The sequence below is a fragment of the Aplysia californica genome, unplaced genomic scaffold, assembly GCF_000002075.1.
Source record: "Aplysia californica isolate F4 #8 unplaced genomic scaffold, AplCal3.0 scaffold01042, whole genome shotgun sequence".
NCBI classification, from domain to species: domain Eukaryota; kingdom Metazoa; phylum Mollusca; class Gastropoda; order Aplysiida; family Aplysiidae; genus Aplysia; species Aplysia californica.
The window spans coordinates 59782-73337 of record NW_004798312.1 but is presented as its reverse complement, the minus strand read 5'-3'; the positions used below and the strand labels follow the sequence as shown (position 1 = coordinate 73337).

At 41.6% G+C, this 13556-nt stretch overlaps 1 protein-coding gene across 1 annotated transcript in view; it reads left to right on the top strand.

The window, feature by feature from the left end:
* Positions 1 to 12347: 12347 nt before the first annotated feature.
* Positions 12348 to 13556, top strand: part of LOC101853044 (myophilin) — a 50124-nt gene continuing 48915 nt past the window's right edge. The window contains exon 1 of the mRNA XM_005111331.3: positions 12348 to 12736. The gene's annotated coding sequence lies outside the window, so the exon portion shown is untranslated. The remainder of the gene's footprint in view (positions 12737 to 13556) is intronic.

Below are 13556 nucleotides of genomic sequence, written 5' to 3'. Positions count from 1 at the left end.
TGTGACAGAGCATATGTGTGTTCATGCGTGCGTGTGTAATCTTGGACAAAGAATGTGGACTCTTGGGAGGCTGACTTTGTACAGAGAAAATTCTCTTGCTGAGACGATGTTTTTTTTCAACTCTTTCTACTTTTCCAAACAGTCATACACTCTCTCTCCCAGCATACTATCGTTTCACCGTACGTCATACACTCTCTCTCTCTCTCTCCGCCCTGTCGTTTCACCGTACATATCTCAAGTCATAGGTTGTGCTGGATTAGTTTGACGACGGATATTTCATGTAAAGTTGCAACTCTTTCTTTCTTCGTGCGAAAGAAATTGTTTCCTTTTTGTGTTGTGTTTCTTTGCAAAATCTCTCAGTCCGTTTCAGGTTTCAGATACAATTAATAAGATTTTTGTTGGTGATTGAAAAAGTGATTTGGAATGAATATATCCCTCAACCATTCATGAGGGATTGAGCGTAATTTGCTGGTTTTTGTGGTGCTTTTTTTCTCATTAAGAGTGACGAAGGTTTGACATTTTGTTTTCATATAGTTTTTCATTCGTTGCTTCTTTTAACTAAGAGTAGTGAACGTTTGTCAGTTTTGTGTAATGCTGAAAGAATTGTGTTTGTAGAGCAAATGCCCAGCTTTAAGCAGTTTTAAGCAATATGATTATATTTATTTGAAAAATGTCAGTGTTTACTTTTTATTGACTGAAAAAAATTTGAGAAATTATCATAAAATAATCTTTCACGTATATTTATTTTCGTATATATGTATTCGAGAAATATCTTATGCTTTTTGCTGTTTTTTTATTCGCTTTCTGTTATTTTGTTGGGGTTAAACTGACAAACTGTGCTGTTCCTATTCTTCTTCTGGAGAAATGAAAGAGAGCTTCAAAACAAAGACTCAGGGCCGTCTGAACCAATGCGCGGACTTCCGCTGGCACTTTTTTTGGCCGAGTGAACTATCTTGTTGTGAACGATCGTTGGCACTAATTATAAGCAGTTGATTATTATAATGATATTCAGTGATTGGTTTACTGGCCTGCAACCTCCTCCGTTTTTCTGTAGAAAGCTTCTGGTCTTCCGTGGTCATTGTTATATTGGGTTGTACAATAAGGTTCAGGATTATCATGTTGTGATGGGGTCTGCTCCCTTTTTCTTTCGATGTGTCTCATGAATTTTGTTTTTCTTCCGTTGGATGCGAAGAACACAATACAGTAAAATCCCAGGTTAGCATAGCCTTGGGTTTGTTTTTTTTTTAACTCAAAATATGTGCTCGGTGTAGCTTTTTATTTGAGAGAGCCTGCTTTTGGGCTTGAAAAACAAAACAATAGATGATGTGGCTGAGTGTTTGTGGTAGGGGAAATACTACGAGACCTCAGTGCTTTCTTGTCGTATCTCTTTTTTTTTTTTACAGTGAAAATGTGACTTCTTCTTAAGTTCACTCTTTGTTATGAACTGTTTTCACTGTTATTACATATGGAGATGGGACAAGAAAGCACTGAGGTCTCGACTAGCTGCTGAGGTTTTACTGTAATTTGTCGTCTTCGGTTCTGTAGGTGTACATAGCTATGTGACTCATGCTTCTAGATCTTGTTTTTTAGTGTTGTGATGCTCTTCAGTTCAGTTTGTCCCCAATGTGTGCATTTTCTCGGTAGCTGGCAGGTGCCACTAACTGGGATCAGGATGTTTTTAGTCATCGTTATTGTGGAAAGCATTGCTTTTTTTTTCTGTCTTCAAAGACTCCCCCCAACCAATTTTTGTTCCACCCCCCCCCCCCCCCCCCCCCCCCCCTTGATATTGATAGTGGAAGCAGACTTTGTGCTGTTGAAGCTAGAGAGGTGAGCAGAGTAAATCTGATTCCCTGTACAGACTTCTCTGTTGACGTCCACCCCTTGGCGCTCATATGACCTTATGCAGTTGCGAGCGTCGTAAAAACTCCACTCAAACTAAAATCTTCACACTGATTTAGTTATTTATAATAGTATATGGCATTTATAGCTCTCAGCCCTGGTGAAAGTACACAGGTTCCCAGCACTTTGCAGTACAATAGTAGGAAACATTTCTAGTACAACAGTAACATATAAACAGTAGGCTACATTTCCAGTCAGAGAGCGGATTCCTAGCCATGGCTGTAATAGGAATGTGCATCTCTTAACCGACACTCAAATGTTTCAGAACTTGGTTTGAAAGTCAGCTCTAGGATTTTCTGCCTGTGGCAATGCGTCCTATATTTCCTATCCTTGCATTTCAGAGAGTTCAGTATTATTTTCAGGGTCGGTACCTGTTCACAGCAGCATGTCTGTGTTCTTTTTGTTGTTGTTGTTGTTGGTTTTGTAATTAAAGAGGAGGAGGAAAAGCATCACAGCAAAAAGAGATCATGCACTCAGTTCTTTGAGTTGCCCAGATGGTTGGGTATACTGGTCCAGTTGTTTGTGTAGGACGTTTGTTGTTTTCACGGTCTCGAGTCTTGTTTCACCGGTTGTGATTCCCCCCCCTTTGATTACCGGAGCCGAGCTTTAAGTGGGAATATCCGTCGCTGTACGTTTTCTCTCATGTTCTGCTGGTTGTGACTTCCATTTGATCCAGCCCAGTAGGAAACAGTTCCTCTAGTTCTACCAATATGTTTGTCCACCCAATGTGGTAGTGATGTACGGTAATGTTTTACCATCAAGCCTGAGTTTGCTTCCAAAATGTTTTGTTCTGTTCTTTGCAGGCCCCTGTTAAAGAAGTGGGATCTCTGGTAAGCTCTCATTTACTGGGGCGTGCTCTCATTTCCTGGAGCAAGAGAAAAGGAAGATCTGATTCATGTATACAGGCCTAGGCCCAGTTGTGGCGCACAGAGTTCTCCGAGGGAAGGGAATGAGAAGAAGGGTTTGATGATGAATTAACGGTCTCAACGTTTAAAACGAATATCTTCAACCCTTTTTGAAAAATGAATTAAAGCGGCACAAAAAATGATAGATAAATAAACAGAGAAACTGGGCTATTTTTGTCAGTATGAACGGCTGTAGATTCACTGCCATTTTTGCAGCAAGGCAAATTAATTTCTTTAAAATTGCACTGCTATCCACTTTTTTGTTTTTCAAACCACATTTTTTATAGTTGATTCTTGCCAGAGGTATTGAAAAAATATTTTCTTTGGTTGTTTTTGTTGTTTTTTTCTCCTTTGTGTTTGTGGATGTGTCTGTGTGTGTGTGCAGAGTTTATGCGAATGATCATCGGTTTGCTGTCACCTGATCTTCTTGTCAGCTTGTCGTCATGTTTTTTTATAATTTAGAATAACACGACAGACAGGTACTTGTTTTCTTTGTTCACCTCGGTTGTCTTCTGCTCCTCCTGTTTTTAAGATGTCACACGCGCCACACATCTCTCATTTGTCTTGATCAGCTGAGTTGTCCTTGTTTGTATGCTTGATCCTGGACATGTGTGAGGGGTGCGGACAAAACGAGTTACTTGTCGGACTTTAGGTCTATGGAAATTTATACATCAACTTTATAGGTGGAGTTTGTGCAATTTGTAAGTACGGAATAATGAAAGACACGAGACTTGATCAAAACGGCATCAATTTAAAATGTGTAAATCTAACCCCAGTGTCGATTTTTGGCCAATATCTCCGTTCTCGGACTGCGAGAAGTCACTCGTTTTGTCAGCACGCCTCACGTACAAGGACTATTTCGAGGCCAACGATTTGTATATATGTCTCCTATGAATCGTCAAAGAGTGCAATTCTTCAATGGGCTGCCACATGGTTTGCTCCGTTCCTTCCTGACCCATGTTTCACCGTGTTACATCTTTGGGAATGTTCACTTTTCCAATGCTTATCATTTATTTATTGATCATGTCCCTTAGAGTTCATTTGGGTAAATATATTATATTAGTAAATATATAATATTTTTATATTTGTAAATGCTGTGGTAATGATTTTTGTTTTCTCCGAATCTCGCAATATTAACCGAAAAAATTTATGTTGAGTCTGCCTTTTTGCATCCATCTTTTTTCTGTGATTTTCTTTCCTTAGGTTGGAATGCTGTGAGTGAACTCGAGTCACTGACTGATTTAGTTTGTTTGGTTTGCTTTCCTTTCTTCTTGTATTTTGTGCTTTTTGAAAGGTTTCATGACCAACAAGTGGAGATGTTGTTGATAACGATCCAGTAGCATCTGATGAGCGTTAACTCTTCTGCATGATGCCATTCTGTAATAGCTGCATGTCTGTTGAGTGGAGATGAGTTGGTATAGTTTCCTAACCACTTTATTTGATTGGGTGTAAAGCTTGGAAGAAATAAGGTGAAATCTTTCAACATTCTCCGCTGTTGGTCACTGCACAGTGGAATGTCTGTTCATTCAGCGTTTGGATCAGGGGAATTGCTGGAGACTGACAGCTACTTTATGTAGTTGCGAACGCCGTAATACCTCTACTATAAAACTAAAAAAGACTGACAGTTTCCTTTGTGAGTATTGTGACGTTACAAGTTGAGGTCAAACTCCAGCAACGAGGGGGGGGGGGAGGGTGTCACTCTTCTATGCTGGACTGGGAAGTGGAAAATACAGGTGTATGTTATGTGACTGCCGGGAAATGACCCCGGACATTGACCCCTTAAAGTCAGGTGCGTTGTTCTCTCGAGGCATGTTAAGTAAATGACAGAGTCTGAGCTATGACGTAACGTTCTTTTCCATTTTTCTGGATTTGTTTAGGTGCTTATATATTTTTTTTTTCTTCCTGTGGTAAAAAAAAAAGAAGTTTTTGGTTTTTTATTTGCGTGTTCTTGACTTAATGAAATTTTCCCTAACTCTAATAATGTCAAATTTATCTGTTGGCCTACCCCTGTACAAATGGCTGTACATGTATTGTATATTTTCACAAATGTGGGGAACAAAACTGTAACTGTCAGCGCCCATGAACATTCCGCATACTCACTGGTCTTTGTGATGTCATCTCTTATCCTCGTTGTCTGAGCCTCTTGCGAGAAGTTTGTCTCTCTCTACTGGATTCTGTAGGAGGTTATTTGGTCGCTTGTAACACTTTGCCACCACAAGACGTGACCATTGACCTTGGACCTGACATTTGGCCGCTTTTAAGCACTTTAGGGCTATCCCCCAAAAATGCTGTTTTGAGAAAATCGAATATAAAGTTTTTGCACATTGTTCGATTTCTTTAAAATACAAGGAGAGTTTTCTTTACAACAAATGGACACACCAATAAAACCAAACTTCTCCTATAGGTAGGGCAATGCCCACCTTTAGTGTAAGTCAAGATTCCTGGAAATAATGGAAATCCCCGAAATCTGGGTTAGCCCGTTTGTCCTTAAAAGCGATCATTTATAGTATTTCAAGTGCTCACAAGTAATGGTTGGGGGGGGGGGGTATTTCATTCTCGCTGTAAAAATTTGTCCCATCTTTACCAATGCATGACTCTCATTGTGTCGATTTAGTTTTTTTCTACATCAGTGGTGAGGTTAGCCGATAGTGTTGAGCTCCTTCCAATCTGAGGTTACTTTGTTAGGGGAACAAGTTGGGTTGTTGTTTTTTTATGAAGCCCTCCTTCCAAGCCTTGGTTGGACTTTGTGGGAAGGACTCTAGTTTCTTTGGAGGGCACATATGATGACCAAGTTCTGCAAGGGAGAGGGTGTGAAGAGGGGATAAAGGGGGGGGGGGGGACTTTACAAAATGGTAAATCAAAGTTGTTGTTTTTTTGTAGTGTGGTTTTTTTTGGGTTTTTTTGTATATGTTTATAAATATATGTATGTTGATTTTTCCTCATAATGGCTAATGGAAGTGAAACTTTTTATTAGCGCATAATAACGGGAGAGCATAAGCGTAATTCTTTCAAGGCGACGCTTGTTTACTTGTTCTGATTATGTTGTGTCAATCTATTGTCATCTAGAAAGATCCGGGCTCAGCTGCTCTAGAAAGCCCAAGTAAAGAAACTGAAAGTACAATGTAGTGTGCCAGTAGCTGATGGGAACAGAACATACTTTGACATATTATCTTTGGCCAGCTGTAGCTCCTTAATCAGTGATTTCCATTGCATGTGGTCAAGAAATGCTCCTTTGAAATTCAAATTCAATTGTTGAAAAAAAAAGCCAGAAAAAGTGGATAATTTAGATACAATTTGTAGAAGTTTTGTTTGGAGTTTTTGTTTTCTCTCTCCAGAAAAATTTTGCTTTTTTGGTTTAAAACATTTGAACAGCTGTGCCAAGAATGTAGAGGTGCATAGTGGGTATTTGGCAGATGCTCTGGTGTGGTTTGGTTCTTCTTTCCTATCAGACATATATCGTCTTTATCTCTCCTCCTCCTTTTTTTGTGTGTTTGTTATTCTCTTGTAACACCTCTAACGTTCGGCACTTATATGACCTTATTGTGTTGCAAGTGCCGTAAAACTTTTACTGAAACTAAAAAGTGGTGCAGTGGTAGAGCTCTGCCTGTTTGTGAGGACGTGGGATTGGTTTGTCGTTAGCTTGGGAGGTGATATAATACTATTGTCCTGTGCCCCTTTTGCCTCCCCTGATTACGATATTATTCAATTATTTTTATTGTGTTTGTCGGATCGATGTACATTTTTTGGGGGGGGTTTTTGTTGGGGTAAGTAGCATCGTATGTATGTCCAGACTGCTTTTCACTCATTTTGAAAAAAAGCTGCAAGTTGAAATTTGTTTACTATCTATCTCCTTGCTGTGCCATTATTTTAATTTTTTTTGTTTGGTTTTATCTAATGTGTGTAGGGCTTTCACTGTGAACCTGATTCCCCTTTTGGACTTCTCTGTTGACTTCTACCCGATGGCACTCATAATATGACCTTATGCAGTTGTGAGTGCCGTAAAACCTTACTAAAACTAAAGGGGGGTGGGAGGGGGCGTTCTTCTGCAGCTCTCCTAAAGTGTCTCGTTTTGCATGCATGGATTTCATTTCTGTCAAGTTGATTTTGGTAATCAGTATTTTTTCTGTTTGTAGCCGAGTGTGTTTATGTTATATATATATAACTTGGCAGCCGGTGTGCTGTGTAGGTCGTACGGTTTATGTGTTCATTTTCTGGTTTTAGTTTGACTTTTTTGTTTAATGCAGCGTTTGGTTTCTGTGGGTTGTATTGGTCCCAGTAGTGCCTTGTGTAGGTTACTGGTACTGACCACCGCGACCATGGACAAACTTTGCTTAGTTTAGCTTTACATAGACGAGGCTTTGTGTAACCACTTGTGTAGTGAGTGTGTGTGCATGCGTACGTACATACGTACGTGCGTGTGTGTTCATTATAGGCTATATATAATATAGATCTATTATCTATCTCAAAATTGAAAAGTTTCATAATTTGTTGGGTTTTTTGTCTGTCTGTATTTTCTTGGCCACTTTTGTAATTGTAGTTCTCAAAGATGATGATCTGAAATGTTTTGTTTTCATGTCTAGGAGGGAAAGCTGTTGCTATGAGACAGCTGTTAACTTGTTGTATAATTATTACCTTTTGCGTTTGATTGTCCAAAGTTTGTTTGCATTTACTACTCGTCCCATTTACTTTTCCGTTTCTGTGATCAAGATTTTTTCTTTGTTTCTTCTTACCATATAATAATAATAATTATAATAAAATCATTGTTTGTTTTCTAGGGAGGACTGAGAATGAAGCATTAAAAACGAACCTGATTTTTTTGTCTTTCTCTGGTTTATGTTGTTTTTGGAGTTTGCTGTTTGGCTCAGTGCATTTGGACATTATGTTGGGTTGTATTTTATTATTCCCCTTTTCAGGGAACTGCTGATTTATTTCACCCTATTCCTTACTATCGTAATTTTCCCTCTACACCCCCTGGGACGGTGTCACTGACTGTAGTGTCTTTAGGCCGTTCCCAAAGGGGGGACATTTCTCGTTCATGCACAGTAGAATTGTATATGGGCTGATGCATCGATGTCGTGCTCATAACTGTGCCTGAAATGCAACAGGGAACACTGCTTCTTTTTCTTTCCTAGTCCTTAGTATTGTCATTTTCATCTACTTCTTTTGTATGTTTGTCACACTCTTGTGACCCGCTATTTCCGGGGTGCCTTGATAATCGAAGCAGACTTTGTGCTGTTGAAGCTAGAGAGGTGAGCAGAGTAAGCCTGATTCCCTGTAAGGACTTCTCTGTTGACATACACCCCTTGGCGCTCATATGACCTTGAGCAGTTGAGAGCACCGTAAAACAACATTACATCGGTTAGTAGGAAGGCAACTTCTAGTTGGACCAATCAGGGCCGAGTCTTGTACCTCACACGGGCAGTAAGATGGATCATGTACACCCATTTAGAACGTAGGTGGCTGGTGGGTGCTCTGGTGTGGTTTGCTCCCTTTTTCCTGTCATACATATCGTCCTGATCTCTCCTACCTCTTTTTTTATTTGTTTGTTACTCTCTTGTAACACCTCTAATCTTCGGCACTTATTATGTGACATTATTGTGTTGCAAGTGCCGTCAACACTTACCGGTACTAAAAAAACACATTTAGATCACATTATCCTATACACGTCATTTATTGATACACCATGCACCAGACGACGTTGAATCCTTCTGCTATCTTGGAAATATAACTGGAAAAAGGGCAGCATCGGAAAGGCTTTCATATCTTTGGATAGGATTTGGAGGACCAGAGAGATCTCACTTCGAACAAAGTTGAGGATTTTCAATTCAAACGTGAAGTCGGTCCTGTTGTATGGATGTGAGATATGGAACGCATCTCAGACTTGCATAAAGAGGATCCAGGTTTTCTTGAACAAGTGTCTGAGGAAGATACTGAGGATCAAATGGCCAGACAGGATCACCAACGAAGACGTGTTTAGAAGTGCAAGACAGATCCCAGTCAGAGATGAGGTGGGAAGAAGGCGGTGGCGATTGATTGGACATACTCTCTGAAAGTCAGACAGCTGCATAACAAAGAAAGTGTTGGATTGGAACCCACAGGGTAAAAGATCAAGGGGAAGACAACGTAGAACCTTGAGAAGAGTCACGGAAATGGATGTACAGAAAAGTGGGAAGTCATGGAGTGACATCAAGTGACTAGCCCAGGATAGAGAAATGTGCAAAGTGTTTGTTGGTTGCCTATATATTATGCACCCTGATCCAGGGTGAGAAAGGCAATGATGATGACGATGATTTATCATCCACGTAGTAAGATGGTACATCTACACACATTTAGTAAATTATCCAAGCAGGGATACTCTGTGGCGTCGGTGGCCTAGTGGTTAGGCTCTCGGGCTCGCAACCGTAAGGTCGTCGGTTCGAATCTCGCCAGGGGCCCGACGTTGTGTCCTTGGGAAAGGCGCTTTACACGAATTTTCCTCACTTCACCCAAGTAGGAATGGGTACACAGCTATAGACACTATCTTGCCAGTTTGTTAGAGTTTGAGCGCTTAATCAGCTGCTTGCGCTGTATTTTTCCCGGGAAGCTGCTGAGAGTTTTATGGTCTGATGGGGTAATAGTATAGTGTAAAGCGCATAGAGATTGCTGTTGAGCGGGGGTATGCGCTAGACTTAATGCTATTATCATTATTTTTACTACTACTACTACTACTACTACTACTACTACTACTACTACTACTACTACTAAATAAAGCAGACTTCTCGAACTCCAAATTTTTGGCGTGTAACAATGACTTTTAAAAATACATGTGTACAATCTATAGGCCTACTGCTGAGAAGCCCTACTCGGCATTTCGGTCAGGCAAAAACTGTCACAACTGTCCGCCGTCATCCTAACGTGACGGCGTGGCGACTGCAAGCTTGCTACTTGCTACTTGCTGCCCGGGGTGTATCGTTGCTTCACATTCCGTAACGGCACAGCTCATGAGCCCATGAGAGCCACCAAACAACCAAATAGATTCGTCACAGACAGCCGCGCTGAAACACGAGGGGCAGACGACTCTCTCGCCGGGGGCACGCGGGCGACCAGGCGACCAAAGTGAACGCGCGAAATCGCCTTCTGAACTGGGCAAGTACCCATTTCCTTGTGAACCGGATGATGCATGAACCCGTTTGTTATTAACCGGTATACAATAGATCGTCGTTTTTTAAAAGTTTTAGTAAGGTTTTACGGCGCTCGCAACTGTATGATAAGGCCATATGAGCGCAAAGGGGTGGATGTCAAAGTAGAAATCCAAATGGGGAATCAGGCTTACTTTGCTCACCTCTCTAGCCTGAACAGCACAAAGTCTGCTTCGACTATCAAGGCACCCCAGAAACAGCAGTTCACAAGAGAATGACAACATACAAAGGAAGTAAAGGAAAAATTATGATAATAAAAGTAAGGTTGAAGAAAGAAAAAACAACAGTTCCCCCTATGTTGTTCCGACACAGTATGAGCATGACATTGATAAATCAGTCCATTTACAATTCTACTGTGCACAAGAACAAATTTATATCCCTATCGTCGTTTAGCTTATCGAAGCTGAACGTATTATATAGTATGTAAACGTTTTATTCTCAAAGGGATCTTTAAAGAGCATTTTAGGGGTGGGCTGTCACGACAAACTGTGGCTGAGGTGACACCAACATCCCATGAGGCTGTGGAAAGACAAAGATACCCCAATGAAATAGACTTCTACAACCTGTCAGCGAACACGGGTCTTTTGTGTGCTGTGGCAGAGAGAGAGAGAGACAGAGACAGAGAGAGAGACAGACAGACAGACAGATAGACTGACAGACAGACAGACAGACAGACAGACAGACAGACAGACAGACAGACAGACAGACAGAGAGAAGAGCCACCTAGATAGGGTGTTTCAGAAAATCGAAGAAGTGTGAGGTTGACATTTTCCCCTACACCAATTTAAAAATGTTTGCAGTTTTAAAAGTATCAGAAATCACAATACAGTCGCCATCAGATTCTATTCTTGGCACTCTGCACATGTCTGTAAAATTACGATTGAAGAAGCGGAGAGTGGGTGGTTGGCGGGTGCTCTTGTGCGGTTTGCTCTTTCTTTCCTTACAAACGTGTATCGTCTTTGTCTCCCCTCCTTTTTTGTGTTTGTTACTCACTTGTAACACCTCTAATCTTCGGCACCTATATGACCTTATTGTTGCAAGTGCCGTAAAACGCTTACTAAAACTAAAAAGGAAGAAGCAGAGATCCATCATCATCAACAATCGTATGCATTACGAGCACGAGTAATCTACAACTCGATTACAAATCGTCTGGTTCGCACATCAAATGCTTTAATTTTTGTTCAACCACTATAGGTTCGAAAGTGTAACGTTTAAATTTGTTCAAAATTAAATAGGTAGGTTTGCGACTGTGATGTTTTCCAAAATTTATAAAGTTTTGAATCCTGTTTTATTCATAAAGGTTCGTCATAAACCAACCAACCAAACAAACAAAAAACAAGAACCACCCCCCCCCCCCCCCAGAAAAAAAGAAAAGGGCCCCCCCCCCCCCCCTCCCCCCCCCCCCCCAAAAAAAAGAAAGAAATAAAAGACTGCCTGTTTTATGGTACTCCATGTATGGAATATGCAAAAGAACTATTTCCCTCCAAACTCACAAAATGTTTTGCTTTAAATGGGTTGTATACAGAGATACAGATCGGGGACTCTCGTGGCCTAGAGGTTAAGGTGTTCGCCTCTCATTCAAAAGGTCCCGGGTCCGAATAAGGAAAGCGTCCGAAACATTTTCTTCTCTTAATTGTCTCCTTTCACCTCCTTTCTTGCTCTCTAGTCGTATTCTGTTGTCTGCTTTCGTCTCCACTTTCTTCCCCCACCCCCTCACCTCCTTTGCCGCTTCCTTTGAGCTCCTGACTCTTTCTGCAGTCTTTCTACTGCTACTCCTTGGCTCCTTCTTACTGCTGTCTTTCAGCCACACCCCTGATCTACGGGTAGGAAAGATCTACACCAAGCCTACTCGGTCAAGGGCGAAAAATCTCGGATGTCCCGTGTGCAAGTTGAGCACGTTAAAGATCCATTGGTGGTCTAAAATTGATAACAGTAGGCTTCAGCCGCCACCTGGGCAAAATTTATAAATTTCTTACCAACTGAAAATGTTTAATGTGTCCCGCGCGCTCGTATGATCTTATGCAGTTGCGAGCGCCGTAAAACACTTACCAAAAGTTAAGAAGCCTGTTTCAGTTAACCGGATTTACGATTCGGATTTCGCCCAGCTAAGGTAAATTTTGCACCGCGAAGCGTAAAGAGCGACGGCGGCATGGGCTAGCCGCTAGAGAGAGGGGTGTGGGTGGATGGGTGTCGTTCGTCGTCCGTCCCAGGCAGGATCTGTCGTCCCAGCAGTAAGTTGTTGGCTCAGGCGTTTCTTCTCTTTTTTCCCGCGCGTTTCGCTCGCTGGCATGAGAGAGACTCAGAGAGAGAGAGAGAGAGACTCAGAGAGAGAGAGAGAGAGAGAGAGAGAGAGAGAGAGAGAGAGAGGTTGCTTGCTTGTGGTGGCAGTCGGCAGTCGGCAGTCAGTCAGTGTGTTACAAGTCAGTCGAGCAAGCACGTTTGTTTAGTGCTGACCCGTACACACACACACACACACACACACATAACTTACCCGTGAACGCGCCCAGGATAGATTACTGTGGTGTGTAGTCTGTAGTGTAGTGTGTAGTTAACCTATCTGACGGAATTCCCATGTGGATCTAGAGTTTGTTGTTTCTGTTCATTCTTTTCTTTCGCTTTGAGTTTTAGTTTAGGCTCTGTGATTTGTTCGATCGGCTTTCTCACTCAGGTGGTGGTGGTGTGGATATATTATTATCTGGAACGACGGAGAACCTCGTGAAGGGGGACCTTGGCGACAACAGGTGTGCTAACAAGGTAGGAGATTGTCGCATTGTACTGGCCCCTAATTTGTGAACTTTTTTGAGGAAGGGAGGGGGGGGGTCTCCTGTCAGAGGGTACGACATTCTGTTGTGTCTTGTCTGTTGTCTGGTCTGTTGATTGTTACATTGTTTGGTTGTTCTCTTTGTTGTTGGCTGTCCTTTCTGTTTGTAACAGCAGGTGTCCAATTAAGTGTCACGCTTTTGTGTGTGAGTGAGTGTGTGTGTGTGTGTGTGTGTGTGTGTGTGTGTGTGTGTGTGTGTGTGTGTGTTTGGGAGGAAAAGTGTGGGTGTAGGGTGGGGAGGGGGATGGGGAAGGATGGGGTAGGGGTACTGAAGAATAAAACCCGGTAGTCCCCGGTAAAGACCCACGATAAAGAGTACTGGAATAAATGGTCGCTTTTAAAGACAAGCGGCCCAGATTTCGGGAGTTTCCAGAAATCTTGACCTACACCAAAAGTGGGCATTGCCCTACCTATAGGAGAAGTTTGGTTTCATTGATTTGTTTGGTTGTATAGAGAAAACTCTCCTTGTCTTTTAGTGAAACTGAACAAGGCTTAAAGGGGCAAAAACTTTACCTTTGATTTTCTCTAAAGAACATTTTTCGGGATCTTGTCCTTAAAAGCGTCCATTTATGATAAGAACTTGTGAGTTAAACGGCAAAGCGTTAGGTAGTAAGGGCTGGGTTGTACGTAAAGTTAATTTTAAAAAATATAGTAGGCCTAATTGATGGGAACGAAATGGGATTGTGCCTTTTAAAACTCCTGTATAAAGCCTATGGTCCCCTGGCTGCTAAATGTAATTCTTATCTCTCCCCC